Source organism: Pleurodeles waltl, chromosome 2_2, assembly GCF_031143425.1.
Source record: "Pleurodeles waltl isolate 20211129_DDA chromosome 2_2, aPleWal1.hap1.20221129, whole genome shotgun sequence".
NCBI classification, from domain to species: Eukaryota; Metazoa; Chordata; class Amphibia; order Caudata; family Salamandridae; genus Pleurodeles; species Pleurodeles waltl.
In genome coordinates, this window is record NC_090439.1 from 450,421,528 (window position 1) to 450,442,708 (window position 21,181).

Sequence of the window (21,181 nt, forward strand, 5' to 3'; positions counted from 1 at the left end):
ACAGGAAAAGTTGTTTGGACACACTGGGACGGGAAGCTGGAGGGGGTTTGGGAGTGGAGGAAGAGGTGGTGGTAGTAGGAGGTGTACGTTTTGTGTCTTTGGGTGCAGGTGCATGCGCTGGAGGCTGTTGTGAGGTGGATGTATGTTGGGTGGGTGTGTGCCTCCATTTGTGTATCTTCGGAGGGGGCGTCACAGACACACTGGGAGAAGACACAGGGGACGTGTGTATGGTAGTGGGGGTGGTGACTGCACGTGAGCGGGGTGGTCCGCTGAACCGCCTGGTGGTGTCTTGAGACCACGGAACGCACCTTCACCCGTAGGTCGTTCCACCTCTTCCTGATGTCATCCTGATTTCTTGGGTGCTGTCCCACTGCGTTGACCCTGTCGACTATTCTTCGCCATAGCTCCATCTTCCTTGCAATTGAGGTGTGCTGAACCTGGGATCCAAATAGCTGTGGCTCTACCCGGACGATTTCCTCCACCATGACCCTGAGCTCATCCTCCGAGAACCTGGGCTGTCTTTGCCGTACCATGGGGTGGTGTAGGTGATGTGTGGGGTGGTGTGTGTGGTGATAAGTGTGGTGATGTGTAGTGGTGTGTGGTGTTTTGTGTGTGGAAGTTGTGTGGGTGATGGTGTTGTGTGCCTGTGGATGCTAGTTTGTTGTTGGGGGTGTCTCTCTCTGGCCTTCTCTCTGTAATTGTGGTCGTAGGGGTTTGTGGGTGATGTAGGTGTGTGTTTTATATTGTATTGGGTGTGTGGGAGTGGTGTGTGTATGTGTATCAGGTGTGTGTATTTCGAATTGTCCAATGTGGTGGTGTTTTGGAAATGTGTGTGTATTTTGAGCGCGGGGTGTGTACCGCCAATGGAATACCGCGGTTGAAAGACCGCCACGTGGGTTCATGTGTCGTGATAGTGTGGGCGTTTTTCTGTTGGCGTGACGGTGGAGGTTTTGTTTTCGCCAGTTTATCACTGACCTTTGGTGTGGCGGACTTGTGTGGGTGTCTGAATTTTGTCGGATTCCGAGATGTGGGTCATAATAGCTGTGGCGGAATTCCGCGGCCATGGCTGTGTGTTGGCGGACTTATGCACGGCGGTAAGTGGCTTTTACCGCCAATGTTGTAATGACCCCCAAAATTTATCTGTTCAGATTCCTTTGTTTCCAGACATGCAGTTGAAGCACACAAATACTAGAAGAACACTATTGATGTAAAAAAAAGTGTATGGGGGATACAAGATTAGCAACTTCAGGGTAGGGAACTATTATTTAGAGCATACCTTATTCCTGTTCAAATGATTATTTAAATGCTACAATTCAACAGACATCCTGTCTAGGGTTAGCAAAAGTGAGGAAAATGAATGCGCCTAGTATCCCCACACCTGCAAAATTCACCAATTGGCAGTCCTTCCTAAATGTCAATGAGGAAGAATTTGATGCAAAGGTTCAGGCAGGTACCTACAATTCTTCATTTTCCAGTCACAGTGGGTGGTTATTGTGGCCAATAGGAAGCATCAGAAGCAGGCAGCACCCAAAGAAGTGCCAGAACAGGCACTACGAAGAAAAGTGAACCGGAGCTCACCCGAAGTCACAAAAGAAGATCCCACAACGCCGGAGGACAACTCAGGAGGTTGTGCACTGCAGGTTAGAGTGTCGGGGACCCAGGCTTGGCTGTGCACAAAGGAAATCCTGCAAGAGTGCTAGCTGAAAGGGTTGTGGTTAGGGTTTTTGGATGCTGCTATAGCCCAGGAGGGACCAGGATGTCGCCACTTGGATGAGGAGACAGAGGGGGCGCCCAGCAAGTCAGAGAGCCCTCACAGAAGCAGGCAGCACCCGCAGAAGTACCAGAACAGGCACTTAGAAGAGGAGTGAACCGGAGTCTACCCGAAGTCAGAAAAGCGAGTCCCAAGATGCCGGAGGACAACTCAGAAGGTTGTGCACTGCAGGTTAGAGTGTCGGGACCCAGGCTTGGCTGTGCACAAAGGAAATCCTGGAAGAGTGCACAGGAACCGGAGCAGCTGCAAAACACGCGGTACCCAGCAATGCAGTCTAGCATGGGGAGGCAAGGACTTACCTCCACCAAACTTGGACTGAAGAGTCACTGGACTGTGGGAGTCACTTGGACAGAGTTGCTGATTTCCAGGGACCACGCTCGTCGTGCTGAGAGGGGACCCAGAGGACCGGTGATGCAGTCTTTTGTTGCCTGCGGTTGCAGGGGGAAGATTACGTCGACCCACGGGAGATTTCTCTGGAGCTTCTAGTGCAGAGAGGAGGCAGACTACCCCCACAGCATGCATCACCAGGAAAACAGTCGAGAAGGCGGCAGGATCAGCGATACAAGGTTGCAGTAGTCGTCTTTGCTACTTTGTTGCGGGTTTGCAGGAGTCCTGAGCAGTCAGCGGTCGATTCCGTGGCAGAAGGTGAAGAGAGAGATGCAGAGGAACTCTGATGAGCTCTTGCATTTGTTATCTAGAGAATTCCCCAAAGCAGAGACCCTAAATAGCCAGAAAAGGAGGTTTGGCTACCTAGGAAGGAGGATAGGCTTGCAACACAGGTAAGAGCCTATCAGAAGGAGTCTCTGACGTCACCTGCTGGCACTGGCCACTCAGAGCAGTCCAGTTTGCCAGCAGCACCTCTGTTTCCAAGATGGCAGAGGTCTGGAGCACACTGGAGGATCTCTGGGCACCTCCCCTGGGAGGTGCAGGTCAGGGGAGAGGTCACCCTCCTTTCCTTTGTCCAGTTTCCCGCCAGAGCAGGGCTGGGGGATCCCTGAACCGGTGTAGACTCGCTTATGTAGAGATGGGCACCATCTGTGCCCATCAAAGCATTTCCAGAGGCTGGGGGAGGCTACTCCTCCCCAGCCCTGACACCTTTTTCCAATGGGAGAGGGTGTAACACCCTCTCTCTGAGAAAGTCCTTTGTTCTGCCTTCCTGGGCCAAGCCTGGCTGGACCCCAGGAGGACAGAAACCTGTCTGAGGGGTTGGCATCAGCAGCAGCTGCAGTGAAACCCCAGGAAAGGCAGTTTGGCAGTACCCGGGTCTGTGCTAGAGACCCAGGAATGCATGGGATTGGCACCCTAATACCAGATTTGGCATGGGGGACAATTCCAAGATCTTAGGCATGTTACATGGCCATATTCAGAGTTACCATTGTGAAGCCACATATAGGTATTGACCTATATGTAGTGCACACGTGTAATGGTGTCCCCGCTTTCACAAAGTTCAGGGAAATTGCCCTGAACTATGTGGGGGCACCTTGGCTAGTGCCAGCGTGCCCTCACACTTAGTAACTTTGCACCTAACCTTCACTAAGTGAGGGTTAGACATATAGGTGACTTATAAGTTACTTAAGTGCAGTGTAAAATGGCTGTGAAATAACATGTGTGTTATTTCACTCAGGCTGCAGTGGCAGTCCTGTGTAAGATTTGTCTGAGCTCCCTACTGGTGGCAAAAGAAGTGCTGCAGCCCATAGGGATCTCCTGGAACCCCAATAACCTGGGTACCTAGGTACCAAATACTAGGGAATTATAAGGGTGTTCCAGTGTGCCAATTAGAATTGGTGAAAATGGACACTAGCCTATAGTGACAATTTTAAAGGCAGAGAGAGCATAAGCTCTGAGGTTCTGGTTAGCAGAGCCTCAGTGACACAGTTAGTCACTACACAGATACACACATTCAGGCCACAAACTAGGAGCACTGGGGTCCTGGGTAGCAGGATCCCAGTGAGACAGGCAAAACAAACTTACATACATGTGAAAATGGGGGTAACATGCCAGGTAAGATTGTACTTTCCTACAGTTGGCTGCAGTCAACACACCAGGAGCGATAGTGGGGCACAAATATCTGCAAATAGAGATGCCAATGGGTACAACAAGTGGCTATAGAAGTAGGAAAATCAGCCTGCCATTGACAATGTCAAACACTGTCAATTAAAAGTGAAGTTACACTGTCTTACCTGTGTGTCATTGTAAATATTGACAAATTATTGCACTTCTGTTGTCCTCATCCTCATCCTCTGCCTCCTCATCTTCACTGTACACAGGATCCACTGCTACCACACGCCCATCTCCAACCTCATCCTCCTGCAGAAAAGGCACCTGGTGACGTAAGGCAAGGTTGTACTACATATGGCATGCCACGAGGATCTGGCAGACCTTCTTGAGTAAGTAGCACAGGGAACCACCTGTGAGATGGAGGCAACGAAACGTAGCCTTCAGGAGGCTGAATGTCCTGTCTATAAATTTGCTTGTTCGCCCATGTGCCTCATTGTAATGTTCCTCTGCCCTTGTCCTGGGATTCCTCATGGGGTCAGTTGCCATGAGAGGTTGGGGTTACCAGAGTCACCTGCAAATATCGAGGGACATCTGTTAGACACACACTATCCCTTAGGCTCACACCATACCCATACACCAACATCCACTGGCTGGGAACCAGGGCTCACCTATTACCCACACCTGGTGCCTCTGGAGTTGAGCCATCACATATGGGATGCTGCTTTTCCTCAGGATAAAGGCATCATGCACAGGCCCAGGATACTTTTCATTGACATGGGAGATATACTCGTCCGCCAGGCACACTATCTGCACATTCATTGAGTGAATGCTATTTCGATTTTTTAACACCTTTTCATTTCTCCAGGGGGGACAAATGCAATATGTGTGCGATCAATTGCCCCAATAATGTTGGAGATTGCATAGAAATCAGCTTTCATTGTGGCCAAATCCTCCACCTAGGGGAAAACGATATAGCTGTGCATGTGTTTAATCAGGGCAGACAACACTCTGGTCAGCACTATTGAGAACATTGGGTGTGACATTCCTGCTGCCAAGCCCACTGTCACTTGGAAGGAGCTAGTTGCCAGGAAATGGAGCACAGATAGGACTTGCACAAGAAGGGGGATCCCAGTGGGGTGACGGATATCAGATATCAGATCAGACTCCAATTGGGCACACAGCTCTGTGATTGTAGCCCTATCCAGTCTATAGGTGAGGATAATGTGCCTGTCCTCCATTGATGCCAAGTCCACCAGGGTTCTGTACACAGGGGGATGTCTCCATCTCCTATTCATCCCCAGCGGTTGCAATCTATGGGGCAAAACGGTGAGCAGCAGGTCAGCATCTCATATTTCCAAACACTACACTTCATTGCATGTTGTGATTGTAACAGTATGTTGCTGGATAGGTCCAAATGATGCTTATGTGTACTGTGATGCAGTTAGGTGCCATGGCCTGTCCCCCCACCCTGAAATGGCGCCAGCCTGTCTTGTATGGAGGGACATGTGGAAATGAGATAATTCCGCTAACGTTGTGCGCCATTGAGGGAGGCGGTCAAGAACCACAGTGCCACTCCTCATTGGTTATCATTGGGCCCTATGGGTTACAGTGGCCAATGGTGATGTACGCTGGCGGTGACAGTACACACCACCGCAGACGTGACCGCCATTGGCTATCTGTTCACCCACTTGCTACCTGACCTTCAACAGGAGAGAACCTACAATGCATGTGCTGATGTGACCTGTGTCTGGAATCGACCATGGCTCGTGTCACTGGGGAAAGGCCCCCTACCTTCACTGCCGCAGAGTTGGAGAGACTGGTGGATGGGGTCCTACCCCAGTACCGAATGCTGTATGGGCCTCCAGACCAACAGGTGAGTACAATGTGAGCACAATGCATGGGGCATGAATGCATGGTGTGCTGTGTGTGAAGGGCTCGTGTAGGGGGGATGTTGGTGGAAAGGCCCTGGGCAGCGTGCTACATGTACGTTTGGCCATGTCTGTGCGTAAGGGGATGTGAAGAGCTATGGTGGGCCATGAGTGTAACAGGCAGGGCGGTCGGACTAATATCTTTCCCTGTGTCCATTTCCCTGCAGGACAGCACTCATCAGAAAAAGGGTATATGAAGTGCATGGCCAAGGGCATGTGGACCCTGGGGGTCTATGGCAGGCGGAGCACCCACTGTCAGAAACGGTGGGAGGACCTGAGACGCTGGGCACGGAAGACTACAGATGCCCAGCTGGGGATGTCCTCCCAATGAGGAAGGGGTGCCTGTGGAACCCTGACCCACCTGATGGCCCGCATACTGGCGGTGGCCTATCCGGAGCTGGATGGGTGCTTGGGGGCATCACAGCAGCCACAAGGGGGTGAGTACAGTGCCCGAATATTTTACTTGCGCGTCATGGGGTGGTATCCGGGTGGGGGATGTGGGCCTGTGGGAGCCCCTAGTCCAGGCCTGACATTGCAGGGTAGGTCTCATGTTCGACAGGGTCTGATGTAAACTTCCTCCAACCAAGCTAGTAGGCATGCACCACTGGGCAGGGGTCTGTGGGTCTCAGGTGTGCTGCAATTGGTGTAAGGTGTCCATTCCATGGGCTGGTGACTAGCATTGTGACTGGTAGTGCATTGACTAGTGCGGAAGACTGTTCCCTGTGTGTGTGTGTCGTGTACACCAACGGTGGGGTTGTTGCCGCCATTGACCAAGAGTATCCTTTGTCTCTTCCCCCCCCTTTTTGTTTTGTCATCCTGTCCTTATGTGCATTAGCATCATCTGGCGGAGGAGCAGAGGCACTGGCAACAGAGGGAGCTGCATCCCACATGACCCAGGAGTCCGAATCCACCAACGGTGAGGGCACCAGTGGGATGGAGGGCGAGGGGAGCACCATGGCGGGGACTGGCGTGGACAGTTCGGACATTGATACGTCCTCCGATGGAAGCTCCCTGGTGGTGGCAGACACCTCTGTGCCCACCACAACTACAGGTAGAGATGCCTCCCCGTACCAGCACCGCCCTCCCAACAGCCCCTCAGCGTGTTTCCCGTGCCGCTCACCCAGGAGGGTGGGCATCTCCTTCTTCCCAGGCACCTCAGGCCCTGCCCCAGTTAGCCCTGCTGCCCTGAATGAGGAGGCTATTGACCTCCTGCGATCCATCTCTGTTGGGCAGTCAATCATTCTGAATGCCATCCAGGGGCTAGCAGCCCAAATGCAACAGACCAATGCATTCCAGGAGGGCATTCACACTGGTATGGAGGCCCAACCGAGATCAATCCAGTCTCTCGCCTCCTCTCTGATGGCAGCCATTGTCCCTGTTTCTAGCCTCCCCCTCCAACTGCCTCTACTCAATCCCATTCCTCTCAAGCCCAACCTATCCCAAGCACACAGGCAGACCAGCATGCACACAAGACAACGCACAGGAGTGGTTCAGGAAAACACAAGCACCACACATCATCCCACAGGCACTCACACAAACACCATCCAGATACAGACATACCAACATCCACTGCCTCCACTGTGTCCCCCTCCTTCTCGTCGTCCACCTCCCTCCCAGTTGCGTCTACACTCACACCTGCATGCACTACATCCTCATCCACTCCCATCACCATCACGCCTATCACTACACGCCCCTCACTGGCAGTCACCACCCCCACATCCATGCACACATCCCCTGTGTCCTCTCCCACTGTGTCTGTGCCCCCTCCTCCCAAAGTACACAAACGCAAGCACTCAGACACCCAACAGCCATCCTCCTCACAACAGCATCCATCCCATGCACCTGCACCCAAAATCAGCAGACAGACACCTCCTACAACCACTTCCTCTTGCTCCACTCTCAAACCTTCACCCTCTTCCCACCCCAATGTCCCTAAGAAGCTTTTCCTCTCCACCGTTGACCTCTTCCCTACCACTCCCCCACCCCATCCTTCATGTCGGGCCAGGGTGGTCAGAACCCAGGCAAGCACCTCAGACACCCAGTCCATGGCCACAGTAGTACTGACAGCTACTCCATGTGGGAGAGGATATAGGGCACCAGGCAGCCACACTGGCAGGGTGCCTGCACCAGGTGCTGCAAGGAAGGCTAAGAAGGCACCCCCAGCTGCTTCAAGGAAGGGCAAGGAAGCACCCCTATCTGCTACAGGGAATGGCAAGAAGGCACCCCCTGCTTCTACAGGGAAGGACATGGAGCAATCCCCGGCTGCTGACAGGAAGGGCAAGGGCCTGCACCAGCAGGCAGGAAGGACAGGAGGCCTGGTGCTGGGACCCATTTGGAGCCCCCACCACCAACCAGGGTGGATCAGCCATCCGAGGCTGCAGGGAAAGGGCTGGAGCCTCCCCCATCACTGCCAGCACAGCCACCAGCACGTCTGCCAGCAGCAGCAGCCCCAGTGGGCAGCCGTCCGAGGCTGCAGGGGAAGGGCTGGAGCCTCCCCCCACCACTGCCAGAACCGCCACCAGCACCACTGCCAGCAGCAGCCCCAATGGGAAGCAGTCCGAGGCAGCAGGGGAAGGGCTGGAGCCTCCTCCCACCACTGCCAGCACTGCCACCAGCACCACTGCCAGTTGCAGCAGCCCCAGTGGGCAGCCATCCGAAGTTGCAGGGGAAGGGCTGGAGCCTCCCTCCTCCACTTCCAGCACTGCCACCAGCACCGCCACCACACCACTGCCAGCAGCAGCAGCCCCAGTAGGCAGCTGCCCTAGGCTGCAGGGAAAGGGCTGGAGCCTCCCTCCACCACTGCCAGCACTGCCACCAGCACCACTGCCAGCAGCAGCAGACCCAGTGGGCAGCCATCTGAGGCTGCAGGGGAAGGGCTGGAGCCTCCCCCCACCACTGCCAGCACCGCCACCAGCACCACTGTCACCACTGAGCAGCCGTCACCACCGGCAGACAATGTGTAGTCCTGCATCCATGGGCTATTGTGCAGCCTGGCCCCTGCAAATTTTGTGGGGCTGACACCCAGGTGAGAGACTCTGACCTTTCACTCCCCAAGATCTGCAGTGAAGGGCACAATACCCCCTCCAGAACCAGTGGAAGAAGCCATCCACTCATCCTATCTTCCCCAGGATGAAGCTCACTGGTCACAATACCCCCTCAAGAACCAGTGGAAGAAGCCATCCACTCACCCCATCCTCCAGAGGATGAAGCTCACTGGGCACAATGCCCCATCCAGAACCAGTGGAAGAAGCCATCCACTCACCCCATCCTCCAGAGGATGAAGCTCACTGGGCACAATGCCCCCTGCAGAACCAGTGGAAGAAGCCATCCACTAGAGAGACTGTGGCCTTGCACTCCCCAGGATCAAGCAGTGGGCAAACCACCCACTTGAGAGACTGTGGCCTTGCACTCCCCAGGACCAAGCAGTGGGAAAACCACCCACTTGAGAAACTGTGGCCTTGCACTCCCCAGGACCAAGCAATGGGCAAACCTCCGACTTGAGAGATGGTGGCCTTGCACTCCCAGGATAGCGCACAGGGCATGTTGTCCCCTCCAGGAAAAGTAGTGTAGTACCATCTTCCGGCTGAGGTGCCCCCCCACTCCCCATCTCCCTGAGGTGCCTGTCTATTTTTGACCTGATGCCCCTGCAGTGTTCTCTCTGTGTTGTTGCAGGAGTGAGGTGGGGCCTTGGCCTATGTGTTGCGTCCCTTTTACCCACGGACATTGAGGACTGGGCAGTGTCCCTACATTTGTAAATATGTATATTCATTTGGATTTTGATGCACTTAGTCATAGTATTTTATCGTATTACACCCACTTTCTTCACATCATTTTGTCCTTGCATCATTCCTGAGGGGTACGGGGTAAATGTGTTCTGTTGCTGCTTCTGGTTGTGTGTATGGTGGTGGGGGGTGTGTGATGCATGTGTGTTACTCTCTTTTAGCTCCCCCCTCCCTTGTGTGCTAGGTGGAAGTAATCACCGTGGTCGTCTTCGCTGGAGTTGGTGTTCATAATGAAGCAGAAGGTAGACGAGCATGGAGAAAACTTGCAACTCGGGCTCCATGGCATTGTGGCTGGTCCCTGAGTCTCCACAGGTGAGTCCTTTGACTTCTGAGTTCTGCATCCACCAGGCTTTTGATGTCATTAGTATTGCCCCAGAAAAGGTGGCAGATAGGCTGGTCATAATAGAGTGGGCGGTACATTGTCTTTTGCCTGGCTGTTGGCGGTTACCGCCTTGGTGCTTGTTGATTCCGCCCTGGTGGTTGGTGTGTTAAAGTGTCTGTCTGTCTGAGCGGTTTTAGCCGTGGTCATGATTCCATTTTTGTTACCGCTGGCCCGTTGGCGGTATTACCGCTGCTTTATCACCAACCGCCAGGGTTGTAATGAGGGCCATAGTGTGGGTAAACTGTGCCAACAATGGTTACAGATTAACACCTTAGCAGAACTTAAAGAACATCTTAATACGCTATCTGAGGTCATAGGTGGTCATTATGACATTGCGGTGAGTGATAAAGTGGCGGAAATACTGCCAAAAGGCTGGTGGTAATTACCGCCAAATTAAGACCATGGCAGTGATAACTCTCATAGACAGCCAATGTACTACACCACCCGCCAGGGCGATAACACCACTCACCACGGCAGTAGCCATCAACAGCCAGACGGACGACATGGTGCCGCCCACCGTATCATAACACTGCAACCTGCCATGATTTCCAAGCCTGGCGGAAACACTGCACAGAAGACCAAAGACTCACCATCAGACACACAGAGAAGCACAACACCGCCATGGAACCAGAACTGCAAGTCTTCCCGATGCTCTTCTACGCCATGCTCCACCTGAAACACCAACGCCGATGAAGACGATGACGGTGAGTACAGCCACCCAGCACACAAGGGAGGGAGGGAGGAAAAGAGAGTGACACACACACACGCACAACACACACCATGCACATACACACCATACACACAACCAGCTGCAGACGTAAACCAATGGCACACGACACAGGGCATATTAATACTGAAAATGTATTAGCAAGGCAAAAGCCACCACATGAACCCGACATGTACAATTGTCCACAAAGGGCCAATGCCCAGTCCAAAGTACTAAGGGTTCACATGGATACAGGGCACAGTCCAAGGCCCAACTTGTTTCCTGACAACATCCTCACAGTACTGTGCAGGGGCATCATTATTGAAGTGGGCAGGCACCTCAGGGGGCAGGTGGGTGGGGAGCACCTCAGCTAAAGTTGGGAACTTGCCCACTGGTTCTGGAGGGGGCTCTATGCCCATTTCCCAATGCTGGGGAGTGCACGGTCACAATCTTTGAGGTGGGGGTCTTGCCCACTGCTTCTGGAGGGGGCTCCATGCTCATTTCCCAATGCTGGGGAGTGCAAGGTCCCAGTCTCTGAGGTGGGGGCCCACTGTTTCTGGAGGGGGATCCTTCTACAGCTGTTCCTGGAGGGTGGCCTACATGCCTGCTGCTGGAGGAGAGGACTGCACCACTGGTGGAGGTGGTGGTGATGGTGATACCCTGCCAGCCTCTGCTGGAGTAGAGGGCTACTGTGTCTCAGCTGTGGAAGGTGCCTCCTGGGCAGCCTCCATTGGAGGTGAGGGCTGCTTTGTCTCAGCTGTGGAAGGTGCCTCCTGGGCAGCCTCAGCTGGAGGCAAGGGCTGCCGTGTCTCAGCTGGAAATGAGGGCTTCTTCACTTTCATGGCAGGTGGTGAAGGTTCCCCTTCCTGGCTGTTGGAGTGGGATCCTTCCTGGCTGGTGGAGTGGGATCCTTTACTGTCTTGCCTCCACGACTAGGAGGTGCCTCCACTGTCCCCGTGGAATGTTTGGCTGAGGTTTTGGGCTGGGTCATTGGGACCCTGCTCTTATGGGCTGGACGGGGAAAGAACAGGTCAAGTTGAGCAAGGAAAAGGTTCGTAGGGACAGTGGGGCAGGATGAGGGAGCAAGGATGGAGTGGAGGTTGAGGGAGTGGTTGTGGTAAGAGTATGTCTGCTTGACCTGGGTGCAGGTGCATGGGGAGTGTGCTGAATTGAGGTGGATGGCTGTTGGGTGTCTGAGCGCCTGCATTTGTGTCCTTTGGGGGGGACAGACAGGGTGGGAGAGGACACAGGTAACGCATGGATGGATGTTGTGAAGGTGTCTGCAAGTGAGGAGTATGTGCTGCTTGATGTGGTGATGCTGGTGGTGGACGTTGAAGCAGTGCATGCAGGTGTGAGTGTGGACGTGACTGTGAGGGAGGTGCAGGAGGAGGGGGAGACAGTGGAGACAGTGGATGTGGTTGTGTGTGCCACTGTCTTGTGTTTGCGTGAGTTCTTGTGGGCTGAAGTGTGGTGCCTGTGTTTGACTGTTCCACTATTGTGTGTTGTCTTTTATGCATGGATGGATTGGGGTTGAGGAGACTGGGACTGGAAAGTAGTAGTTGGAGGGGGGACAATAGGAACAGGGACAATGGCTGCCATCAGAGATGAGGCCAGAGCCTATATCGATCTCTGCTGGGCCGCCAGTCCACTGTGGATGCCCTCCAGGGATGCATTGCATTGCTGCAGCTGGGATGCCAGCCCCTGGATGGCATTCACAATAGTAGAATGCCCTACAGAGATCTCAGGAGGTCAATAGCCTCTCCACTCAGGGCAGCAGGGCTCACTGGGTCAGGGCCAGAGGTGCCTGGGGCAAAGGAGATGCCCACCCTTCTGGGTGAGTGGGCATGGGCAACTCGCTGAGGGGCTACTGGGAGGGCGGTGCTGGTATGGGGTGGCAGCTGTACCTGCAGCTGGGGTGGTCATACAGGTGTCCATCACAACCAGGGAACATCCATCGGAGAAGGTATCTGAGTCAGTGTTGTCCCCTCCTGTCTCTGCCGTGGTGCTCCCCTCGCCCCCCATTCCACTGGTACCCTCGGTGTCAGTAGACTCTGCCTCCTGGGTCCTGTGGGATGCAGCTCCCTCACTCGCCGGTGCCCCTGCTCCTCCGCCAGATGATGCTAATGCACACATGGACAGGATGACAGAAGATGAAAGGGGGGTGCAAGAGAGAAAGGGAACACTGGCTCAATTACTGCACCAACACCACAGTTGGCATACACAGCACCATCACACACAGGGATCAGGATTTAGCACTATGCATTACAGTGCATTGATTTGGGTACATGCCACAGCATGATGAGGGCCAATGGTATGCCCAGACGTGGGTCCCATGCTCCACATGCCACTGGAATCAAGTAAGCCTGGCTGATGAAGGGTGATACCCCGAAACCGGTCCGAGGACGCTTGTTTCGGGGTATCCAGTTTGGGCTGGACTGTTCCCATGAGGAACAGGGTTAAGACTGATTTGCATATGGTTGGGTCCAAACTGGGGTGGCATGGTGAGCAAATGATGGATTAAACTCAGATCTGTGACTGGGGGTGAGTGTTTGCATTGTTCAGCACTCTGTCCATCATCCTTTTGTATTACTATAGATAGTTACAGGTTAGTAATTGTGTGCTATCACAGTGTCCATATCATTTGCACCAGATGTGACTGTTCCCCTACATGAACATTCTCAACACATAAAACAGTATCAGTCAGGTTGTGTTCAAGGGTGTTTATTGTTGTGCTATAAAATTGAGGGTAAAGTGCAATGGAATGGTGTGATGGTAGAGGAAAGTCCAGGGTATTGTTCAAGTCTGTTTGTAGCACAGGTGCAGTGTCCAAGAGGCCATCGGAAGGGGAGACAAGGCAGTTCAAAGTAGACAAAGTGACAGGGTGGGACACAAGGGGGACAATCTGGAGAGTCTCTTTTCCTGGTGGTGGTCTTGGTCTTAGCAAGTGTCTCTGGCTTCTTTCTGGGTCGCAGGGAACGTTTGCGGGGTGATTCTCAACCGACCAAGAATCCTATAAAATACCAATTTTCCCAAGCACTTTGGAGCGCTGGAATCCAGAATATTCAATGCTTCAAGCACTACAGGGATTGTGCATTTCTTTAAGGCTGTTGGGTTTGGATTTGTGTCCATCTTCCAGACTGTCTTTGGAGTCATTTCTTCAGCCATCCATTCACTCTTTCAAAGTGTGTTGGTGGCTTTCCTGTGACTTTGGCATTGAACGGCGGGATACTGATATGCAGTGGTTGCGCCTTCCCAGATAAGCGGAGTGATAGAGCTACTACCACCAGCCAGGCTGTGCCGTGATCACATGGTGCAGTTCTTTGGTGCTCTGTTGCTGGAAGAATTGTAGCATAATTGGTCACTGTCATTCCGACTAGTCTTATGTGTGCAACCAGTCTTTCAGTGCTCCTGGTGCCTCTTCCAACATCTACCTTTGGTGTGCCTAGCTGTTCCATCAGTGCCTCCTGTGGACAAAGAACTGCTAATATTCCTGATGAGGGTTCATTCACAGTTATGCCCCATGAGACTGCGGCTGATTCGCAAGGCCACTTATGAGCCGTCCCTGGTGGACCATCTGGCTCCTTCAGGCACTTTGGATGGTGCTACCCTCGCGGGTGAGCCGACGCTTGATGCTGCTGTGCACTGTTGCTCCGTGGATCCATTTGCCAATCCTATCATCGATCTGACATCTGATGATGTGGATTCATTCTTGGATGCCCCTCCTTTCGATGATTTTGGAGACATACTTCAAGATCATGAGTATTTTTAGATTCATTTGACCATTGGCTTTATCAAAACTTTCAAAGTCATGCCAAAAATTGCCTTTTGACCAAATTAGCTTTGGCCTGCTGTGCTTGTCATGGTTGAAAATGTGTCTCTTTGTATGTTTTAGCCATTTTATCCTTTGAAATAGTTTTTAATTAGATTTTAACATGTTTTAGCTTGTTTTAACTCAGAGCATTTAGCTTGGGTTCATGCACCGTCTCTGGCATTGTCCTTATAGCGTCATATTTGTTCCAGCAATGGAGAGGGTGTAGTAGATCCTATTTAGTTTTTTTGGGAATCAGGAGTTTTCTTAGCTTTTTGGCTTTCAGACCTGTGCCCCATCACCTAGTGACTTTAACCTAATTAGCCTGCTCTGTTTAGCGTATTTATTTAATTTTTTCTTCCAGGATGGCTGCTATGTTTATAGTTAGGAAGATGTTTCAATTTCACATTATCAGTGCCACTCTGTGAAGGTGTCACTATCAGCGACAAAGACAAGTGATATACATAGGTATGCACATCATGTCCCTTTCCCACTTACGTGTGACAGGAACATGATGTACTCTGGAGGGAACTGTTTATATAATTTCCGCCCCAGGCATGCCTTATTATTTATTGTTTGGGAACATACCTGCATCAGGGGTCCTCTAAGATCTGTATAAGTACATCTCACTTAGACAAGGTTATCACAGGGAACCCTACCATATGCTATTACCTATCTATCTATGCTACACGTCGCTTTGATGCAAACCCAGCCTTCGTGTCCCCATGGAGTCTGATCTAGAGACCTCACTTCAAGGTAACGAGGGTTGGGAGGCTCTTCTCATGGACATGGGACTCGCAGATTAGGTTTAACACACCTAGCTCTCGTTAGGTTAGAGATTAGGTTCTTCATGCTTGGATTTTAGGGATCTTTTACATTTCATGTTATTGCAAGGTGGTGGGGTTCTTTGTATTCACGACTCTCATCTTTACAATTCTGCTTCTTGCATTGATCATTATCCTACCCATTGAAGCTCATGCATTTTAAAGTAGATTGAAGTCTTGTTAATAAAACCTATTGAAAACTTTACTGCATCTCCTTCATTGCCTGTGTGTGAATGAGACTTATTGCTTATGTGAGAAAAGGGTAATCTCCATTTAGCCACGACTCCCCTGCGATGTCGCACTCATGAGTCCATACGTAAGGCTGTCAGAAATCACCTTTCACTGTTTGGGTTTTTGGTGAGGTACTGCTTGTGAGCCAGGAGGGTTAGGCTGACAGTTGTGACGTTGCAGGATTGGCTTGGTCGCCTACAAACAAAAGTGCTGTCATCTCCAAACCAGCAGTCTTGCTTAGAGCAAGAGTCCAGCTACGACACACTGACCACCAGTGCTAGGGCCAACAGCGCCAGAGCCAACACAGATGCAAGAGTGGTTGAAGGAGGAGTGTCAGCGGCAGCAGTGGCGGGCGATGATAAGCCATATTGCTTGCTTATTGGCAATTAGTAATATACTCACTCCAAGGGTGTACTGGACTTTTGTTGTTGTTGACTTGCTGGTGAACACCCTGCTTTAGCAGATACAGTGGAAGTTAAGTATTAATGGTCTCTTCTATTTGCAACTCAGGAGACAGAGGTTCATAATGAACTTTAACTAGGATGGGCTTATGGAAAATTGAAAGAAGGATGGTAGGAGAAAGGATGTGTTTAGTATATGAGTGAAAGGATGTGTGGGCGAAATGTTACATAATAATCATATAGGTAGTTGATAGGAAGCATGGGGGAGTGTGAAGGATGGATGAAAGGGTAGACGGGTGAAAGGATGCCTGCCAGGATGGGTGAAAGGAATCCTTGGGTGGGTTGGATCTGGGATGGGTGAGCAGATGCATGTGTGGGTATTGGGTGAATGGATGTTGGTGAAAGGATTGTTGAGAGCCATGTTTGGAATTTGGATGGTTTTCAATGGTGAAAGACTGGATGAGAGAATGTAAAGCTTAGAGTGTATATATCATGTCCAAGGGTGAAGAATAAAAATACTACAAGAGCAATGCAATGATGAATGGAAAAATGCTTGGAATGAAGAAATAAGGGGACTCTTCTGGATAGGGGTGTTCTTCTCACCTACTTACTTGCAACGGTTTATCAGAGCTTTGATTCAAAGGGTTGGTGTGTTATTTCTGACTATTCCCTTGACTCACTGTATTTTTTCAAGTGAGGCAGATAATAATATGTATCCCATCATCATTATTCATTATTCATTACCACCCTCCCTACCTATGGCATTTTCACCAGTGCCACCCATGATGACCTGGCAGCTGCATGGTTCAATTCTGCAGAATCAAGACAGTAATGTTGGCTCTGCAATCTGCTTCTGCTTAAGATTAATGTAACGTGTCATGTATATTCGAAGCTTTCATTGTATTACAATGCAAAAACAAGGTGTGTGTGTTTCCCTTCGTTCCCAGTGCCCACTCACTTAGTCACTTCCTAGTACTTCACTCCTTTAATCTTTCTTAAGTTCTGTAACAGCCATCCAAAAAACTTAGAAACAGTTTTATTCTTTGCCTGTGCCACATTTTTCTAGTCAAGTGATATGTTTCATTGTGGCTTCCATAACAGATCTACGTCTGTTCAAATATTTCCCTTTCAACATTTGGCAATCACACATGACAGTGACTCACGCTACTAGCCAAACCTTAGGTACACAATGATGATGATGGTGAATTGATCAGTAAAGCGTCTTCTCTACCTACCCCACCTAATCCCCTCTAATGTACCCTGCAGTAGAGTGAGTTAAGATTTGTTTCCTCACTGCCAAGCAGGTGTATTTTGTTGGAAAAAAGTAACTATTATTACAAAGTGTGGTGGGGGAGGGTGATGAGGAGAGAACAGGAAGTACAGTGAGACAAAGTAAGTTACTTGATTTTTTGGGGATGGGATAGTCTGTGCGACGAACGTGACAAATACAATCTATATAGCCTGTTCCTTAATCCAATTCCTTTCCATGTACTGCAGTACAACACTTTTACCACTGTCTACTTATGGCATACAGAACGTTTGCACGATTGATTTTATTATAGTACATGGTGTGTATAATTCTTAGTATTCATCTTTCTTGTATTCAGGTAAAATTGAAAGGTATTTTGTAGAACAGCAGGGCCATTGGAATAAGATAATTGTCCTTTACAGCTGCCCCAACTGCAGACAGTAACAAGTATGTCTAGGGCCACAGGTGCCAATTCAGCTAGCATGCCTCCATTAATTTAGCACACCAGGAGAGAGAAGAATACTTGTACTTCATAGTGCATAATGGCTGTGACTGTTATTGCATCAAAATCGAAATGCCTGAGGTGACCAGCAAATGTACTGTTACTGTGTCACCACTACATGATTTTAAACAAGTGTTTTGCGCAGTGCATTGTAAACAGTGTCTCTTTTTTCTTTCTTGATATAGATATTTCTGCTGGTCCACCATCATGACAGGAAATAGAAGCCCAGGTGTGGCAGGAGAAGCTGGAGGTCATCAGGGCTGAATATTGGTAGCTGGTGGTCCTGAAAGAGGCGGAGGAGAAAGTAGCTGCAGCCGCTGCCAATACACAGGGCCCCTACCAGCCCCCAGCGGCTCCAGCCTTGCAACAAAAGTGCTGAAGTTCACTGGTAGCCACCTGCCACCATTGCATCACTGCTACCCCCCTTAGAAACCAGTTTTCAATGCCACATCCTCAGAAGTCTGGCCTGAATGGAAGCCAGGCAGACATGCATGGAGGGTCTCCTCAAACAACTCCTGGCTCGCCGTTAGTGCCCTCTTCTGCCCCTTTTATTAACATTTGTTTTGGTGGGTGGGACATGTTATGGGTGGAGAGGGTGGAAATGGCTTTTTGGGACCAGGTTAGGGACTGTTGAACTTTATTTTGTTTTCTTCACAGACAATACTATTTTTTTTTGTTACATTGGTTTTAGTCAGGGACATTTGTTTGGGGAGAGGGGTGGGACAGTTGTGGGAGGAAGGGGTTAATTTATACTTTATTTTATTCTGAATATATATGAATAAATATTTATATAATGGTATTTATGCCTCAAATCATTTTTGGGGTGTTTGTTTTACTTCATACTGCTGCATTTTAGTGCGGCATGTTTTTAAAATCTGCTGACAGTTTAAAGAATTAGTTATGTGGTTAGGTGCCCTTGTCCTACTACTCCCCTAGTCTCTGCACTGTAGTCTGCAACTATATATGACCCATAAGGAGTGGGGAGGAGAGATTTGCCATTGACTATTACACTGCCTAAGGCCAAAAGTACAATAATGCTCCATAGTTCTCGTAACTGAATAGAAGAAGAAAGATTGTTTCCCAAGGTGCCATGGTAGTGGTAGTAGTAGTAGCATGTTAGCACACCAACAATGAGGGCATTAAAAGTAAGGTCCCACTCCAGCCTAGGTGAACTCAAATGAAGATCCTTCACACTGAGTTGGTGTTTCTTCTACCACATCCACTCCACCAAGTGTTTGATCAATTACTGTTGTAAATTATTAAGTCACTCCTCAATAAATCAAACAGCCCAGGGGAAGAGTGTTAGGGATTTGATTATTGGATGGGAAAGGGGATTTAGGGAAAGGTGTGACAAAAAGGCAAACACTAGACAAACACAATATTCATTTGGGCAATGATCAGCAGCCTGTTGCGGGACGGATAGAAATGAATGAGTATGACGCACTTAACTTAAACGGATTGCAAACATCCCGTCAGCCCCAGAGAGACTCAAGTTATTATAATATACATATAAATGTTCTCCCACCTAGGTTAGCAAAATATAAATACAAATAATGTTGGAGTGAAGCTAACACACACAGTTCTAAAAAAAGATTATGGAAAAATGGTAGTAGTCTGTATTGCCAAATTGGATGGTGCATTTGCATTCTTCTTGGATTGCCCTGTCAATCTTGAGTGCCTTCGTGGCTGAAGCGGTCTGACAAGGTAAGCATGAATGTTATGGTGCTTTTGCCTTTTGTGCAAGAGAAGAAAAGGCCTGCAGATTGTAAAAGTAAACAGAAATGATTGTATTGTACAGTCAAGAAGGATAGAATGGAAAGTAATCTTCATGAAGAGTAGTTTACCAATAATACTCAGAGGAGGCAAAGCAAAAGCGTGGTCCTTTTCAATCATTCATTTTATGATTGTTGTGCGATCAATTAAGTGAGAGCAATTACAGCAACCAACAATCACAGACAAGTGGTTGCATGGATATCAGGATGACCAAACTTGCAACTGTTACTGCTACTGTCATCCAGGTAGGCCTGGACCATACTCTCAATAGTCATTGGTACCCCACCTTGCTCAACCTCTTTTACATTCTCCTCTGCAGTGGACTTAAGCCCTGCCTTTAGAATCCAATCAAATGCAGATGCTGCTCATGTTATTGGTGCGGGTGTTGGCTTTGGCTGCTGTGAGCCAATAGCACTGTCTGCAGGCTCTATGGGAGTTGTAGGCTGCACCTCAGAACTTCTGAGTGGGCCTCTAATTCCCAGACATTCTTTTTCTAGGACGCTTTCTTGCTCAGCAATCCATGTCCTCTAGGTTGAATCATCCCCATCTGAAAAAGGAATGAAGGTGTCCAGTAATTGTTTGTACAGTAGGTCAAGAATTGTGCAACAGATGTAATGTTTGGATGACACAATGGTGGTCATTACAACCCTGGCGGTCAGTGTTAAAGCAGCGGTAAAACCACCAACAGACCGGCGGTAAAAAAATTGGAATCACAACCGTGGCCGAAACCGCCAACATAGACAGCCACTTTAACACTCCGACCGCCAAGGCGGTACAAACAAACACCGCAGCGGTAACCGCCAACAGACAGGCGGAAGACAAGATTCCGCCCACTGTATTACAACAGTCCAATCCGCCACCTTTTCCGGGGCGGATTCACTGCGGTCAAAAACACGGCGGTAACAGGATTTAGAAGGGAAAATGCTCACCTCTACACACCCCACGAGCAATCAGGATGCCATGGAACCCGAGCTCCAGATACTTCCAGCCTTTATCTTCCTGCTTCTCTACCAGGAACAACAAAGATGGTGGCGAAGCCCACGGTGAGTACTGCACCAACAACACAGGGGAGGGGGGAGGGAAAAAAGAGTGACACACACAACACAACATGCAACACTCCCATTCCACCATCGTTGTCCGTGGACGACTGGGCCCAAAATGCATGGGCGAGGCCCACACTCAATACCCAATCAAAACGGAGAGAACACTGCTGGGGCATTAGATAGAAATGCCACGGGAACCTCAGGGGGAAGGGAAGGGGGGGCACCTCAGCCGGATGAGTGCACGATGCCAGATCCATGAGGGGGCTCCATGCCCACTGCTGTATCCTTGGGAGTGCAAAGCCACAGTCTCTCAAGTCTCTCCAGTGGGTGGGTTGCCCACTGCTGTATCCAGGGGAGTGAAAAAGCCACAGTCTCTCAAGTCTCTCCAGTGGGTGGTTTGCCCACTGCTGTATCCTGGGAAGTGCAAAGCCACAGTCTCTCAAGTCTCTCCAGTGGGTGGTTTGCCTACTGCTTTATCCTGGGGAGTGCAAAGCCACAGTCTCTCAAGTTCCTCCAGTGGGTGGTTTGCCCACTGCTTTATCCTGGGGAGTGCAAAGCCACAGTCTCTCAAGTCTCTCCAGCCGGTGGTTTGCCCACTGTATTATCCTGGGGAGTGCAAAGCCACATTCTCTCAAGTGGATGTCAATCTCCACTGGTTCTGGAGGGGGCCTTGTGCCAAGAGTGCTTCATTCTGCCAAGGACTGAGGTATTGGATGTGATACTCCACTGGTTCTGGAGGGGGCTTTGTGCCCAGAGTGCTTCATCCTGTCAAGGACAGAGGTA